The sequence below is a fragment of the Cyprinus carpio genome, chromosome A18, assembly GCF_018340385.1.
Source record: "Cyprinus carpio isolate SPL01 chromosome A18, ASM1834038v1, whole genome shotgun sequence".
NCBI classification, from domain to species: domain Eukaryota; kingdom Metazoa; phylum Chordata; class Actinopteri; order Cypriniformes; family Cyprinidae; genus Cyprinus; species Cyprinus carpio.
The window spans coordinates 20,762,535-20,781,553 of NC_056589.1; the positions used below are offsets into that span (position 1 = coordinate 20,762,535).

Consider the following 19,019-nt stretch of genomic DNA (forward strand, 5'->3'; position numbering starts at 1 on the left):
GAAACGCTGGCAAGCTTTGTGAAGCTAAAGGTTAATTTTGACCCTCAAAAGCACCTCTGTGCGTTTCAGTCATAATTATTTTTTAAATTCAGCATTGTTTTTTTTGTTTTTTTTGTGAATGTATACAAATTTTTTTAATAATTATGTTAATAGTGTATAAATAAAGTATTAATAAAGCATTAATAGTGTTTAATTTTCTGTTGTGTTAACTAAGATATGCAAATGGCTGCAGTAACCTAAAACAATGCCTAAATTAGTATTTGGCTACTGGTTAATAGGAAACCCCAAATATAAAATTTCTATCAATTTATTCCTCCTCATGTAATTCTAAAACCACAAGACTTTCAATAATCTTCAAAACAAATTATTTTTTTTAAAATTCTCTCATCCACTGAAAGCCCAACTATGCAAAATTATAGTCCATATGAATAAAGTTGTTTTATTCCAAAAACACCACCTTGACCATGGTACCATACAATCACTGAATACAAATCACTACATAAAGTACTCTTTAGCTTTCACTTCTTTTAAAACACAGAAAATAGTAGTATAAAGTTACATTCAGCCGAATACTGTTACATATTTTGTGACAGACACACATATGGCTGTTGCCTTTAGATTGATTAGTCATATCATATATACGGTCTATATATAAACCAATAAATAAAAAACATCTACTAAAAACACTTCTGTACAAAAAAAAAAAAACATGCACTTTGTCCATTGAATTGGTCAAGGGTGATCTGTAAACAGCAGGTTTTGGCAACATGCAGTGTGAACTCCAGGCCTCCAGCGCTTATTCCGGCATTGTGTTGCTAGGCGACAGATTCTTCTGTTTGAAATACTGTGTGACCTGTTGCGGCAGCTCTGCCAACACAGATTTGGCTAAAGTTTCCTTCGGAGCCTGCGAGAACAACAAACACATGCAACGGCATCATTGTGGATGCATATTTGTGTACACGTTGGCAGTGGCCACTTGTTAGATTGTTAAATCCACTTCCATGTAATGAAAATGAAGAAATGGCAGACAGGTTCGCTTGTGTGGCGGTGAAAGTTGGCACCGGTTCCTTCCATATTCTCTCTAAGCGAAATGAATTTTAATTTCCTCTGAATGGAGCCCAAATGAGGGAGTGCTGCCCGTTCCCTCCTGCTGTTGAGGAAATCACATGGCCCACGGACCACCCACTCACACTCCTACTGAAGAGTGTGTTTACATACGTGATCCAGGATTGGATTCACTTCAGAACAATAAGAAACTATCCAGAGGTCTGTGGCAACAGAAATATTGATTATATGCGTAAGATGAAGCCTCTGGGTCAATTCAGCTGCATAATATTGAGAATTTAATGCTGCTCGGGAAAGTCTTTTTGACCTGGCACTGAAATTACCATTTTTAAAGCATTACATCATGACAACACCCTTATATAACTGAAGAAGTGTAGAATCAAGAGAGGAAATCAGGATGAGAAACACTCACATTACGAAAGTCCCTGAATGGGACAAATTGCACGATGTCTCGGACCGCCTCCTCTCCTGTGTAGGATCTGAGTGCGCTGCTGTCTCCGTCCAGAAACTCCATGGCGGTGAAGTCGGCGTTGCCCACCCCGATGATAATGATGGACATGGGCAGTTTGGCGGCTTGAACTACAGCATGACGCGTCTCATCCATGTCGCTGATCACACCGTCAGTAATGATGAGTAGCGTGAAGTATTGCTGCAAAAGAGGAAAAGGAAACTATAAAAGGAGTCTATGGAAGGTTACATGCACACATATCGCTTCATGAGAATGCTAAACTATTCAAACATGGCATACACTCAATTTGGTGCACTTCCTGAAAACATCTTGTTAAATCAAACAAATTAACAAAGCAGAGGCTAAGAATCCAAAAATAGAAATTTGAGAAAACTGAGTTTGTCCATGTAAAACCCACCAACGCAATGCTAGGGTGCTCTGGGTGGTTGCTAGAGCATTGCTAAGGTTGTAAGGGTGCTGTTATACAATTGAGGTAGTTGCTAGGGCATCTCTAAGGTATTCTTGGTGGTTGCTAGGGCATTGCTATGCAGTTGCTAGGATGTGTCTTGGGTTTACATTCTTAAGTCAGAAGTGCCATTTCTATGATTTTCTAGGCCTTAGACATAGGGTCAACAATGTTAGGGTACTCTGGCTGGTTGCTAAGGTATTGCTATGCAGGTACTAAAGCATTTGGGGTAGTTGCTTTTCTATTGCTAGGGTGTTCCAGATGGTTACTAGGGCATTGCTAAAGTGTGCTGGCAGTAGCTAGGACATAGCTAAGAGTTTATAAAATGTTGCGAGGGTGTTGCTATGCGGTTGCAAAGATGTCTTGAGGGTTTATTCAGCCAAGTCCCAAGCTTCAGGAACATGCAGTTGCTAGGGCGTTTTGTTGGGTCCAAAATCAGAAAAGCCATTTCTTTGATTTTCCAAGCCATAGATCACAATGCTAAGGTGCTCTGTGCTCTAAGGTGGTTGCTGGGGCACTGCTAAAGTATTTGGTTGTTAGCGCCGGTGTTCTGGGAGGTTTCTAGTGTGTTGTTACATGGTTGCTAAGGTGTTTGGGGGGGTTACTTACCCAAGTCCCAGGTAATAATCGTAATTTCTACTATTTTCTAGGCATTAGAAATGGAGTCTACAATGCTATAGTATGGTGGGTGGTTGGTAGGCCATTGTTGAGGTGTTTGGGTTTGTCTCTAGGTTGTTGCAATGCTGTTGCTAAGACATTTGTGAAAGTTGCCATGCTTTGTAGGGTGTTTTGGGAGGTTGCTAGGGCATTTCTAAGGTGTTTGTGGTAGTTGCTAGTGTGCTGCTATGCGGATGCTAAAGGCATTTGGGGTAGTTGCTAGGGTGTTCTTAATGGTTGCTAGTGGGTTGCTAAGGCATTGCTATGTGGTTGCTGTAGTGTTTGGGGGTTTACTTATCCAAGCCCTAAGTTCAAGGCCCAGTTTGTGCTTAATAGAAAGTTTGAAGGGTTTTTTCCCCCCTTTTTTATCATCCGCCTGGTGAAAATCGTACATATAATCAGAAGCTTTGAAAAACCTCTAACACTTAATTATGAACAACAGTATTTAAGAAGAGCTGCTAATGACAGATATTTCATCTAGCCCAAATCCAGTGGTTTACCCAAGATACAAAGACATAGTGAAGGAAAATAAGACATGTTGATGTGCTGAATTTCTTGTTAAAGCAGCCACACCACACCCCCCCCCCCACACAACAGGCAGACAGACAGGGAGCTGGAGTAAATGTGTGGAGGGATTTACGCTGTCACTTTCCCTTCCTCCTCCTCTCTGTGGCAGCTCTCTCTCTGACAGCAACACTAAGCATGGCCTGTCTCTCCAGCCCTAATTCATGGACACCATACTTCAATACTTCCTCCAGGAGTCCAGCCCTACTGCACAAATAGAAAGATGCTGGATCTGCCACAGCAGAAATTAGACATGAGGACTGGGGCTTTAGAGGCTGGTACAAAAGCTAATTGGCATTAAATTTAGCTGGAGATGTGACCCAAATAGGCAAACAGCACAAGAAACTGTTCTTAATTTTTTTCCACTGTGGTGAGATGAAATAGAAATCAAGTATTTATCACAGTATACACTCTTGTGGACAGCTACTCTTTGAGTTAAGTGCCTCCAAACAGCATTGCATAATGAAACATTATTCTAAAGTGTTCTCTCGCTTGCTCTAAAAAAAATATTTAATCACTTATGCAGACTATAGCTTATTAGTGGTGCATACTTAGGCAAGCACTTTAGTACTTTTCTAAGGGGTCAGAATTACAATTTTCACACAGGTGGATGATAAAACAGGAAAAAAAAAAAAAAAACACAGACTTTTAGGAAGGACTTGATTCAAATCTAGGCATTATAATATTAAAGTCTTGTAGTGTTGGCTTTTTTAACATTTCACTTAGAAACAAATTGGAACACCATAACAACCACCTTTTTTAGAACAATTGGACGTACAATGTTTTACCTGGTGGGCAATAAAAATGGCAAATCTTACACTTACACCACCGTTCAAAGGTTTGGGGATGGTAAGATTTTTTTTATGTTTTTGAAAGAAGTCTCTTATGCTTACCAAGGCTGCATTTTTTTTTTATAAAAATACAGTAAAATCAGTAATATTTTGAAATGTTTTTACAACTTAAAATAATAAATGTTTTCTATTTCAATATATTATAAAAATGGAATTTTTATAAAAATGAATTTTTAACAGCAATTACTCCAGTCTTCAGTGTCACATGATCCTTCAAAAAAAAAAAAATTTTTTTTTTAAATTTAAATGTAATATCCTGATTTGGTGCTCAAACATTTCTTCTTATTAACAATTGTAAAAACATTTGTGCTGCTTAATATTTTCGTACAAACTGATCACAGTACAAACTGAATTCTTTGAATAGAAAGTTCAAAAGAACAGCATTTATCTGAAATAGATTTTTCACTTTCACTGTCACTTTTGATCAATTTAATGTGTCCTTGAATAAAAGTATTAATTTCTTTCCAAAAATAAAAAATAAATTAATCATACTGAACTAATCTTTTGAATGGTAGTGTAAAATAAGGGGGTACCCAAGTCATATCTAGAGATCAGAATATCAGAAATGATTTTGACTTAGGCCAGTAAACACCCAGAACACCCTAGCAACTGCATATCAATGCCCTAGCAACCACCCAGAACACCTTAGCAACCATATAGCAATGACCCAAAGCACACTAACATCACGGTGGAAATTTCTGAAAATTGTTATCAAGAAGGAAACATTAACAGTGGACATTTATCTGGAAAAGAAATAGAAGCAATCCAAGGCCGTGCCCTCTTCCCTTAGGTGTATTATGTCCAAATGAACAGTACAGTCATGCATAATGGAACAAGGAACAAGGATGTGCCCCCTGCCCTAACCGCCATACTGTATTGCTGAGACACTGTGGGCAACACTTTCTTGTAGCCACAGTGTTAACTTTCCTAAATATACACACTCAGCACATAACGAAGTCACACAAGCTGTCTTATCACTTCCCATCCAAGTAACCAACATATAACAAACTGAAAACCCACAAGATACAGCAGAAAGGATGTTGACAAACAACCCTAATTTATCTGGATTCCCTAACCTTTAAACAGACACTGTTTGGACAGGCTTGAATGCAGTTAGTATCTGCTAGCTGCTGGGTTTCTTACGGTACCTGCTCAGTGTCACTAACAGTGGACTGTGTTTGACAGCGACCTCTTCTTCCCTGCTGTGGCCTCTGATGTCTGGGCTTTTGATGCGCAGGCTCATTAGCGTCTCATTATCCAGAGCAGAGACACATACGCCGCTAAACTAAATATTTACAGACACATAAAACTAATCTATTACCTTGTTAAGTGTTCTACAAAATTTACATACCCATAAAGCAGCTCTTATAAAATGACATTTTTTCATCTGAAAACCTTTCTCTGGGTTTCTGAGTTTCTTCTTCAGCTTCAAATGATCTGTATAAATACGTATACAATATCCCCCGTGACCTCTCGGCCATTCAGTCACTACAAGCTCGCAGCACTATATTCCTCCTCCTACGGCATTAAGGCTCTATTCTTCTCTATCTCTCTTCACTACCCATTTTTATCTTTAAGAGGTGACAGGGTGCAATTAGGGATAGAAAGCGCTCTAGGCTCTCCTGAAGGAGGTTAAATAATAACTAACTATTAAGTTTTTCTTCCAGGCCAGGCTTGTTTGGTTATGAAGTGTGAGTTCAGCACTGCGCTCAGCTCATAATCCGCCACCAGAGGAACAGTTTGCACTCATCCAAGTTATAGTTGTGATTGACATGATGTTTTTAATGAGTACCAGGAGATATTTAGCTATGTAAATTATGTATTCATTTTCTTTCATTGTTTTATTTTCAGTTATTTTAACCATTTAAGTAGCGGAGTTGTGCCAGATGCACAGTCAAAAGTAATTCATTATGAAACACATGTCCAGGTATTAATTCACCCCAAGCTCAAATGAGAAAAATAATAACAGTGCATGAAGTTGAATTTTTTTTTATCTGTGAGCAGAAAAGTGCCCATCGTCATTCGCCTTTTTTTTTCATTGTCTAATCGAATGAATGGAGAGGTGGGCCTTCTGTTGTGGTGAAGAAAGTTTACAGTTGCTTAGAACGTCTGAAGACTGCAATGATGGAGGAGAAACTTGTGGTGGCTGTCGCGGGTTACCTTGAGCTGTATTCTTTTTTAAGTTTCTGCTAATATGACAGTTTACTTAACAGCAAACCAAAGATTTATGAGCGCTCCTGCTATAATCCTTGATTAGACTGACAGGACAGCTGATTCGGTGGTTTGCCTAGCAACATAAAAACTGCACTGCTCTTTTCTTAATTAAAAAAAAGTCAACCAAAAAAAGGCAGTGTGGTGCACCCATAGACTGTATAAAAACATAGACGTGGTGTCCGTGAAGTCACCCGTAGATTTCTGAAGAGCATCTTTGAAGCCCAAAGTGGGCGGAGCTGGCCATCTTGCCATCTTGGCAGCGCGTCATTCCTGGATAATCAAAAATGGGCAAAGAAGCGGGACGTGGGTGGAGCTGGTTGCTGAAATCACGCACGCCTAGCTCGACGGTGGTGACAGCAGCAGCAATCCACCTGTCACTCAAGTGGCCACGCCCTTAATTATATAGAACTTTAAGGCTTAATATAATTTAAACGGATGAGTTTATAAAAAAAATTCACCCCCTCACAGTTGTCATGAAGGTCTAAATTAGACCAAAACCCACTTTTTGTTCCAGGCTGTAAGCATATTTTTTTCTGCTGTAACTTGGGCATTTCAACATGGGTGTCTATGGGATTGACTCCCTGTTGCAGCCAGTCTCTAGCGACCAGTTGATGAATTACAGTTTAAGTCACTTCCGTGTTTGATTTCTAGAGAGAGATGGTTTGCGTTTGGGTGCGCCTTGTGTTTTGAAACCTGAAAAATGTGTTTTCTCACACTGTACCACAGTTATTATTATTTTTGCATTATTGTAAGGGGCAGGTTTAGGGTGGGGTAGATGTAGGTGTAGATGTTAATAAAACACAATCTAACAGGTAGAAAATTTTATTTATTGTTAGCTTCTGGTTTTTGCTGTATCCCTTCTAGCCACAACCCCAATTTAGGTTTTTTGTGAGTGGCTTCTAGCCACAACCCCTATCATGAAAGCTTTATTCAATATAAACTAATATAATTTAATATTAATTATGTAAAATTATTTTTCTTTAGAACCATCTGAAAATGTTTAATGCCTGTAGGAATAAAATGTAATGACCTTTAATGCCAATTAAGGGCTTAATTTTCGCAAAATCCATTCAATGACTTTTCATGCTTTTTTATTTTATCCATTTAAACATATTTAAAGATTTAAATTCAGTGTAAAAAAATGTTCTAATCAAACTGTGTCTTGCAAGTCGTCGGTTTGAAGACTGCACTGGCATTCTATGTAGCCTTGTTCCCTCGCAACAACAAAAAAGCGTCACTCCGTTATCCTTTTCCTCTGAAGATGGCCATGCTGCTGTCCTGTACACAGAACAGACCTGAGGGCGCAGCCTCATTAGTCATTAAAACCCAAGAACAACTGGGGGAAAAGAGAGAACATTTGTTCGCTGAATCAACTTCTATAAATAGCTATAATTGAAAAGGGATTTTAATGGTTGTTTTCCACTGGACTGATAATAAGAGCAGGAGAAATTGTGCACACTGTGCTGTTCAAAGCCCCTCAGCAGACTTTGAACTAACAGCCAGAGGCACATTTTGTGAGTGGCTTATGGAGCAATTAGGCTCTGCTGAGCCAGGGTCAGTCCTGTTGTCTGTTACAAAAGCAAACAACCACACAGGCACACCCATCCTACTCACACAACACCAGCAAGACTGATAACTGACTTCTCTTCCATCTGCATATATACCGCTCTGTGCATACAAATGCAAAGATGTATGTCATGTAAAGATGGCACCATGATCCAACTCCCTATTGGAAACTATTCATGCGGAAACCAATAGTTCTAGTTCACTCAAAATTTTATATTCTGTCATTATTTTCTCAATTATTTTCTTTTATACAACCTTTTTACACTGTTCAAAAGTTTGGGGCTGATTTTTATTTATTTTTCATTTTTTGGAAGAAGTCTCTTATGTTCACCAAGGCTGCATTTATTTGGTCAAAAATACCATAAATACAGTAACATTGTGAAAATATTATTACAGTTTAAAATAACTGTTTTCTTATTTAATGCATCATAAAATCCAATTTATTCCTGTGATGGGCAGTTGAATTTTTCAGCATCATTACTCCAGTCTTCAGTGTCACATGATCCTTCTGAAATCATTCTTATATGCTGACTTGGTGCTCAAGAAGCATTTCTTATTATTATCTATGCTATGGTTATTATAGTTGTCTGTGCTACAAATAAAGTGAGAGAAAGTATGTTTCATTTAAATCATTTCACAAAGAAGAACTCAAAGAAAAGAAATCAGTCAACAGTTAATTAGGTTTGCAATTAATTCAAAATTGCTAGCTTAGAATCAGCTACAGCCAAGAGGCACTTACAGAGCCACAACTGAGAGTGAGAGTTTTTTTTTAAAGTAAATTTTGCACATGCTCACAGGAGTTGAGCTAAACTTCACAAGTGGAAAGCTGTAGGAACACCCTGCCTGATGAAACACAGACACATTGTGCTATCATGGAAGAGAGTGAGTTCTGGTCTGTGCCTCGCTTAAATGTTGCACTTATCTAGGAAACCAAGGAGCTTTTACAGTTTCCACTTAACGTCTGAGGGGAACATAGAGTAATACTGTTCCTCTCTCAGCGGAGAGATTTGTATAAATTGGGTGTGGATCCACTCCAGTCTTTCCTCATTGCTGTCCAGTATTGTGCTGAGACACACACACATCAGTCTGTAACTTGAGGACGAGCTTTTCCATCCATTTAATGACTGGCCACTAACTGTTAAAAACTGCTAAATAGTGACAGGAGGCAAAATGCATGAGACAGTCATGTGCCTTTGCTTTTAAAACATTTAGCAGATGCTCTCATCCAGAGGGACTTCCAAAGTGCTTTAGCTTCACATGAGACTGCCATGGCCAACAGATGACAAGTGTTTCAGAGAGTTATCTGCTAAATCCATCAGTTTATCAGTGTACAAGCTATCATACAATCCGAACAAGCTTAATGTATTTCCGAAACAGGTTTGGCTTAATATCCCAAGCATTAGATTGTTCCTAGCATAAGACTACATTAACCAACTAGACTTCCTTCCTAATTTTCCTCAAGAAAACCCCTGATCCTCTTGAATGCTCTGGCACTTACTGCAGCAGTGTCCTGTTGGAGGGCCTGGGTAGCGAAGCGGGCCACGTGGTTGATAATGGGGGGCAAAGTTGGTTGGTCCATAGAAGCGGATGTGAGGCAGCAGTTGGAATAAGCTTGAACGCTCCCTTCCACACCTGCATGCACATAAAACAACACCATCATAGATACTAACTTAACTTTATCTGTGGGTGCTACAGAAAATGTTTGTGAGCCTCACCTGAACAGAAAGGGGTTAGTGGGGTTAAAGTTGATTGCAAACTCATGGGATACCTGGAATATAAAAGAGTTAAAAGAACAATAACACATCAGTAGCTAAAAACAAACAAAAACAGGGCTAATGCATATTTAATGTCACAATCACCAGCTGGAGATCGTGACATTTAGTATATTTTATGACATATGCTACTGTTCAAAAGTTTTGGGGTCTGGTTTGGTGCCCAAGAAATATTTCTTATCATCAATGTTGAAAACCGCTGTGCTGTTTCATTTTTTTATAGAAACTGTGGATACATTTTTTTCCAGGTTTCTTTGATTTATAGGTTTTATTTTAAAAAAGAAATCCTTTGTGACATCATAAATGTTTTTATGGTCACTTTTGCTCCATTTAATGCATCCTTGCTAAATAAAATCATTAACTTCTTTAAAAAAAATCATCCTGGCCCCAAACTATTGACTTCCTTGTATTCACTCCAGTGCCATGGCAACGCAGATGGGATGACAGTTGTATATAATCATTGGGATATATGAGTATTATTAATTTTTCTTTATCTGCCTCTTCTCTCTCTTGCACTTAAATTCTCGTTTCCATTTCACACTTCCGAAAGCTTTAGCAGCCTTTCGCATACAATTCCATTTGATTATTTCAAAGGACAACTAGTATGAGATGCACAAAAATAAACATACAAAAATAAATTTTACGTAGACACAAATGCACAAACAGTTATCGACACTTTTTCTCACCTTCCAGTCAGGTGGGAGTTGAGCCCCAAATCCAAGTGCAGGAAAATTTTTGTCCCTGTGGACATGAAGTGTGAATAAGGAGGAGTGTGATTTTACCAGACACTGCTTTTGTGCCCATATGTAGACCTTTAAATTGTGTGTTTGTTTTTTTTAAAAAAAAACACTGTTAAATACGTGTCATAGTCTTGGATGATCTGGGCCCACAGCCCAGATGGCGGACAGATATTCGTTGTGCTGCCCATTGGGTTGATTATAATGTGCAGAGACGACGGCTCCCTGGGGTTGCCATTGGATGCTGTAAAATCGATGCCAACCTAGAGAAACACACATTCACAATGTAATACGCTAATGCATGCCAATTGGACTGCTGTAAAAAAATAAAATAAAAAAACAAGCAGCTGTTAGTACAATGCATTTCATAAGCTTTTTCCTCAGTTAGTGAGGCATTAAAGCTCATAGCTAAAGGCGATGTTGTTAACACCAGGGAGGCTGAACCGTCAAATCTGCTCAAGCTGAGATCTGATAGTTCTGTCCTATGGCAGTCAAGATCCAGGAGAAATGTTCTCCAACTACATGCTTACAACAAAACAGTTTACCAATAAAAGGGGGACCCTGTATCTAACCTTCACTCTCGCTAGAGCACACCTAAACACTGGATGTTCACTCCCCCCGAGGCTGAAAACAGCTTATTGGTGGGGAAGAAAAGGGAAGAGGGTGGAAATGATAGTACGAGGGGAATAGGAGGTGACAGAATGAGGGTGCCCTTTATTGTAGTCATCCACACATTGCTTGTCATGGCCGCCGGGTGACCGAGCTGTGAAGTTTAGCACATGAGTATGAACCGAAGTGATGTCTACTATATTTTCTCTGGTGTGGTTGTTACAACGGTTTTTCTTTTACAAGACTATCCTGTCTTGCAGTAGATAAATATGCAGGCATGGAATACACTATACACCCTTCCACGCTGTATTAAAGAAAGAGTTCAGCTATAAATAAAATTCTGTCATCGTTTACCCTCAGCCTCCTTTCAACTCATATAACTTTCAATTTTCTGTTGAACAAAAAAGGAATATTTTTGCTTTTCTCCTCCACCATGGCACCATAAATAAACACATTTTCATTTTTAGGGGAACTGTTTCTTAAGAAGTACAGCTTAAAGTGAGATAACACAACTGAAGACAAAATGTTTGTTTCTACCCTCAAAATGAAATAAAATCCAACCAACAGACCTCGCCCAATTCTCCTCTCCAGAATTTAGTAATGTCCTTTGCTACGGTGAGTAAAATCCTAAAAGCCCTTTCTCCATCTTCAATATAAAGAGAAAACATCTCTTCTGAATGCTGCATTCATGAGTCTTGTTTGCCTACTGTTGAACTCTGAGCTTGACTGGCTTTTATAAAGATGCTTTGAGCACTTGGTAAACAGCTGCACTGAAGCTGCACAAAAACTGAGAACTGAGATCACAGTTGCAGCAGCACTGGAAGAATATACTAGAAGAAGAAGAAACTAACCAGCACACTGGATCTTCTAAGAATGATGGAGTGAAAGCAAGAAAAGTGAAAGTAAATTGACCTAAACCATGAATCTATGTTGGAACCACCTGCTGAAGAAATTGGAGACAGATGTTCCAGTGTCTTCACAAATGCTTCAACAACTGTCCAGCTTTAAAGGGACAGTTCACCCCCAAATGAAATGTCTAACATCATGTTATCCACTCTCACGCCTGTCTTCGTTGGAGCTTGGGCATCGACAATAGAAGTAGTAACGTCAGATTTAATGGAACGAATCATTGTTTTGAGTCAGTTAAAAAAAACTTAATGATTCTGAATGATTCATTCCTGAATCAAATTGATCCGGTTCTTAAGTTCAACTCAATGACTTGAATGCATTATCCAGTAAAAGCAGTTAACAACTCACTAAGAAAACTCTTATGGCTTCAGAAGAGAGTTGTGGTCAGATGGACCACTTTTTAGGATACTTTTAGATTCATTAGCTTCGTTTTTTGAAGCTTTAAAATGACCGGTCCCTGTTTATTATAAACAGAATGGAAAAAAGCATGGACAATGGTCTTCAAAATGTTCTCCTTTTGTGTTTTTTGGCAAATGATAGATATCAAACAGTTTTAGAACAAAATCAGAGTGAATGAAATGTTCTTTTTAGATAAACTAATCCCTTAACAAATAGGAAACTATTAAAAAATAATAATAATGTACACAGAAAAACTGCATTGATGAAATCTGTATGAGAGGGCGACCAACAAGCATGTATCATGCAAACAAGATCAAAATCACTTTCCTTTGTTCAGAGGCACACACTGCTTCTCTCGCTTTCTCTCCCTCTCTCTTTTTTACATCCCTGTGTCTCTCTCTGTCTTTATTTCAAATGAGAGACATGGACCTCTACACTGCAGCACACTGGTAGCTATAGCAACCTGTGAATTTCACTCACTTTCTGTACTTCATTTCTTACCAATCACACTGGTGAAGGCAATTGAGTACATAAAAGAACCATATATAGAGCCTGCTCAACTGGACAGGTGTACGAAAGAAAAAGAAAGCCTTTAAGAGTACTGGATTCAACAGATTGACTTTAACAATCATTTGTGCAAAATTCAGTAATGTAAAACATCAAACGAATCCACCATTCAAATCTGACACTTTACAACCGTCTTTATTGCATTCTGCCATTGTGGTTTCCAGCTAAAATTGTTCTCAGTAGCAGAGTATATTTTAAATATCATCTGCATACAAATGAAAATGTTTTTGCATGAAACCCCACTCCCCTCAAATCACTGACAAACAAAACATAAAGACATTCAATTCAAGAAGTGACAGGTTATCATACTCACAGTAAACATGAGTTGACAGCCACCCAGAATGTAGTCAAGGAAGGAGTAGTCTCTCGTAATCCTAACAAAGAAACGAACCACAGCAAAAACGTTTTTATATTCACATATACAGATCCTATCACCACCCTATCACATTCCCCTCCAAGTCTAAAAGTTGTAAACTGGTTGGTAATGTGAGTGTAAAAGGAGATTTAGGGAGAAATAACTGAGTCATGTTTCTGTTTTGATGCCTGAATCCATCAGTAGAGGTGATTAAATAGTGACGGTGCAAGAGTGACAGGTTGTTTTGTGCGCTATTAATACATGTTATTTAAAGGGGATTTAGCACTATTAAACTAATCTGTCCTTACAGCGAAGCCACAATGAAATGCCTTAAATTCGGAATATAATTTTAATTTAAATAAGCCGGAACATGGAAAAAGTGCTTTTATTGTGCAATCAGAATGCATTTTTGCTGCCTGTGAACAGCAAATGTCACCATGTTTCTTTCCATTTTTTTTCTGGTCCTTACGGGGTGTGCATGTCTTTCAAGATTATGACCCCAGAGTTTTTGCCTAGCTCTTTTTTCTTCTGTTTTTTGGGATTAATGCATTCAAACTCAACCTGTGAACAGAGAGCACGTGTGTTATTGTCCACTTTTAATTAATAATATTTGTTTATAATAATAATTCTATTTAAATTTTTAGCTAATAAATACTGTAATATATTAGTATTTATAATTAATAATAAAAGTAAATAATGGTAATTAATTTTATTTCAGCAATCTTGAGTAGCTGCAATTCTGCTAATATAATAACTCTGCTAATTAATCAGCTTTCTTTATTTGAACCAATGATAACATTATTTTAAGGTCTCTCTTAAGCAATTTCAAGGTCGAGACAGATATTTTTGTATAAAAGTTACCATACTGCCACATTGTCTATTCTGAAAAGATAATACAAGTATCAGCATCATCTGTGAATTTTAGTGTGAGCATTCGAGTGAAATGTGAACACAGAGGGGTGACAATCACTGCGGCGGGAGCTTGATTCATTCAACAACATGGCACAAAATATATCATATCTCCTAGCTAAGGATGTGCAAAAAGAATGTTAACCACCTGAAAGGAGTTTGCTGAAAGGGCGTTTATTAGTACACTAACTCTTTACCCAGGAGAACATTAACACATGTTCTGCCTAAGTGTGACTGGCGACACACAATGCTTGTTCTGGTAAACAATGGCAGCGGTTAAAATAAGAGCGAGTTGCATCTCAAAAGAGCCAGTTATTCTCTCTGTTTCTCCCTCCCACCTCTTTTCTCCTTTTTTTCTCTCTGTCTCTCCCTCTCTCAGCATCACTAATTCTCAGCTTCATTATGCAGACAGATAATGAAGGCATAGCTAGTACTCACATAAGTATTCTGGCGCAAAAGTGGCAGGCATTAGTTTGAGCCGTAGCTTTTACTCACACATTTAGTTCCTACATTCTGGAAATTATGAATCTCTACAGTTTTTAATCGAAGGCAAGCCCACCTCGACTCCATCCCTGTTCTGTCGCTCATCTTGTAATGGTGGTCTGAAAACTCGCCGATGAAGTCTGGCCTCCGTCATGTCGTAATCCGTAGCACAGTACCTGTGACAATCACAAATTTACTCGTGAGTTGTGACACGTATGAACATGTTAAAGGAAATTGATGGCGGATGATAAAACTAGTAGAATTTAGTCTTGGTCATCAGGACGACACATAATGGCTTATTGGTTAAAAAAAATACAAATATATAGTTAAAAAATGCTTTCTTGTCAGCAAAGTATTCATATCTTTATTCAAAAACCTTACTTTGATGTGGTAGTGAAAACTGCATGATTGTGCCAAAGACAAAAGTAAATAATAATCTAAGTTTTATAAAACTGCAAATAATTAGTTTGAAGTTTTATTTAAACCCAGTGCGGAATAATGTTTCCATGTTCATATTAAATGTTACATTAAATGGACCCAGACAAAATGCTACTGCGGAATCTTCCCACACCATTAGACTATAAGACTAAATAAAGACAGTACGATATAAATGCACACCTTATGTTTCGGTCCACATCTCCATTACAAAGTGAGATTAGAGGCACTGTGAAAGGCTTCCATACAGGATCCAAACAGGTTGTTTATGACCCTCGAAGTCACACCACACAAATGCCGTTATTATATCTTCTTCTTGCCTTCATTATAAATAGATTGAATACAGACTCTGAAACACTGAGCGTAACAACAGATGATAAACTATAAGAACAATAGTGTTGTTCTATAAACGAGGAATTCAGCAACCTTTGTTCTGTGACAACCAATCATCCATTTCCCCATCATCCCCTTGTTTGTGGAATTCTAAACTACGGCGTCTGATTTAACCAAAAAAGTTCTCCTAGAAAAACAGCCACAAACAAAAAACATCATCATCTATCACTGAAGCGCTTTTTAAAGTGCTTGAATGCGTTTTCACAACCTCTATAACTCACTCTTTTTATCCAGCTTCCTACCCACACATGGTTCGGGGTGATTATTCTGTTGTCTGCATAACTCCTGGGCTGTTATCTCAGACCAAACGGCGCATTTCATGATGCTCTAGTACAAACCCATCAATGCATATGTAACTGTTATATAGTGTTATTATGTGCCGCTTACTGTGATAGCCCCCTTCCCTGCTGGCTTGCCATTAGGCAGAATCAGTGGTCGATGTAGCTTCTTATTTGACCACAATCTAAAACAGAACATTGAAGATGGCCCGATAAAATGCACAAGCAGAGGCAATACAGAGAGCTAATTTATCCTAACTTAGATCATAAAAGCTGTACGTTAAATACTTAATTAGATTATCTAATTACCAGGATGTGATACAACAGCATATAGCAGATGATCTGGAAGCAGGTAAAATATGAAAGTGGTACCGTACCACTCCCGTGTGCAGGTGAACTCGCCCAGAAAGTCGTGTTCGTAAAGCGTGGGTGCTGCATTTGTCCCTCATCAAACATGTCCAAACTTGAGCTTCTGGACGCTCCTCAAAGTGGTAATCTACTTGGAATTCACACCGAAGACTGGATTCAGGTTTGTCACAGCAGCTCTGTTCGAGCCAGCTGAAATGAGATAAAAGCAGAGGACCATGTGATGTATCAAGATGTACACCACTTATGGTGCAACTATATGAACTTGCATTACACTACTCTTTCCAGTAGTGTAAAACCAAGACGTGGATTATCGCCCTAATTTTAAGTTTTTTAAATTAAACTGGACGGTAAGATCTCATCCTAAAATCACGAAAAGTAAATAAAATCTTAAAATAATTTTTTGCCATAAAAATAAAGTATATTTTTAGGAATAAAATTTATTTGTTTCGCATTGTACCACTATTTCAAAAATATGTAAGAAAAAATAATAACTAATGTTGCATTTTTTAGGAATATATGTATGTTGTTTTTTGCCATTGTAATACTATGTAATGAAAAAACGTTCTACTTAATCTTTTGGGTAATTATTTTTGTAATAATGTTTTTTTAATGGTTTGTTAATTTTGTTTGTTGCGTTTGTTTATTTTTTGCTAAAATGTAATTCTCTTTACTGAACCCTCAATATATTCTTATTACTGTATAAAGTAATAAAAATATTTAGGTGTCAATAAAATCATTTAAAAAATTGCCATAACCAACAAGGTATCATACTATGAAAGGCAGCACAACAGTATGTTTGTAGTATATTGTAGTAACAGGTATAATCTTTATATACAAAACAAATTGATTTAATATATTATTCATTATTACAGTAATGACAATGAGACTATTTTTACCACACAATCACTACACGTCATTTATGGATGCTTAGAGCATGAGAAACCAAAAAGGAGAGCTTTAAGGGCAGAATCTTTGTTTATTATATATCTGTCTAAATCTATTCTATTTAAAGTAGCCCTATATATGCCATTTTTAAAGGTTGCTAATATTGTTTTAGGAGGTCTCCTAAAACAGGTTTACATGTATGCAAGGTCAAAAAAACATGTTAGTTTCTAAGAAAATAGCCATATATTTTTACTTCATAATCTAAAATCATTCATAAACGACTGCATGCAAAGCAGGCTCAAAGAATCCAGTCTCTCTAAACCCTCCTTTCCGTGAGCCCTCACTGCTAGTGATTGCGTCAGATGGCGCTTAGTCCTTTGTGATTGGTCCAGAGCCGTTAGAGAGATCTCTCTACGGTTACTGGATTGGTCTTACCGCTGTTCACAGGCGTGTCTGGAAACAAAACGACCAATTGCCGTTGACAGAATGACTTGTTTTTTCAACTAAATAGAAGACTATGTCATGGCATTGTAACTTACCAACTGAGCTGGATTCTGATGAATGAAACGGTTTTGAAGTGCGGTTGATTTGACATGGAGACGGATTCACAAGGCACGACTGGAGCAGACATTTCTCAGTAGGTAAGGGTCAAGTGTTGACAAGTTTTGTGGTAATTATGAGATTGTGATCAAACAAATATTTCTCATACACAGCTTAGGAACAGCATCTCCTCGAAATGATAGCGTATTCTCAAAAATGTTTGTGGGCAGAGGGAAGTTGCGACCTCAAAAACGTGGGTGGACATTATGCCAAATGTGTTTACTTTCATGACGTAGGAGCCGTAACAGAATATGATTTAGATTAAATTTCGTGTTGTTTTGTTTATGGCGATGGCGGCTCTTTTTTTTTTTTTTTTTGTAATATATTTATTTATCGTGCATTGATCGGCGTTCACAACTTTGCCTGATAGTTTATAGTTCACAATACAGCTAGACATGACACACTGCATGAAAGGTAATAGTTGAAAAGCAATAATAGACGGCACTTCTTTAATGATTGCTTAATTCCTAAAACGGCATCATGTTCTAAGATACATTGTTTACTAACAACACATCTAGTTTGTACCCATGGTGTTGCCATGGTTACAGATGTGCTGTGAAGAGTGATTTCATGTTCTGGATGGCCATCCTGACCAGCAGCACTGCGCTCCCTGTGAAGACTGGGACGCGGCATCGGGACACAGTCCATAGCAGACGACATACTGACCACACTGATGCGCTCGCACTCGCAACCTATTTTGATCTCGCCGGTTCATTTTTTTTATTCAGCGTCCTAAGAGATTAAAAACCTGTTTCCCTCAGATTTTGCTTTCCTACATGCCAGCCTATTTTCAGCTTTATTCTAAGCTTCCAGCGTTTTGTTTTGTCCCCAAAGAGATCTCTGCCCAAATTTCCATCTTACCTTTTCTTTCATATTTTACTTGTCAGTCTGCCTTTCTCCATTCTATCCTCCTAACTAGCATCAGATTTTATTAAAAGTGAAACCTATCCACAATAACTCCAGTAGTCTGTGAAGGTCAAGTGGGAAAAGTGAACACTTTCATCACTTCTTACCTCCACCCAGTTGCCATCCACATCATGGAAAAAAGAAACACAGAAGGGTGTCAGACTTATTTTGGACATGCCACGTCGCGGTCTCACAGCAGGTTGGAGGCCACAGACAGAGAAGCTCTACCTTGTGTTGATGCCCTGCCAGTGACTGCTGGGCCCAAATTGGCAGGACCGCGTCGGGACCTGAGGCAGACGTACAGGCCATGGAGATGGGAGTACCTCCTCTCCCACACCTGGGGGCAACAAAACTCTTCTCAGTATAAACTCTTCTATATACTCCATTTGCCAAGTAAATATTCATTCAGTAAAACACAGAATTCTAATTTGTAAGAAACATCAACATAAACATTTTAAACATTTTAAAACAAAGTCATACTATGACATAAAAAATGATGAAGTACTTTTCTTTAAGTCTAAATATGAATTACTTGAATTATATTATACTGAGATTCTGCCCACTATTTCTAAGAAATCTAAA

The 19,019-nt window shown here is 38.1% G+C and overlaps 1 pseudogene; it reads right to left on the reverse strand.

The window, feature by feature from the left end:
• Positions 1 to 413: 413 nt before the first annotated feature.
• On the reverse strand, positions 414 to 18,191 carry LOC122148642 (annotated as a pseudogene).
• Between the last annotated feature and the right edge of the window lie 828 nt (positions 18,192 to 19,019).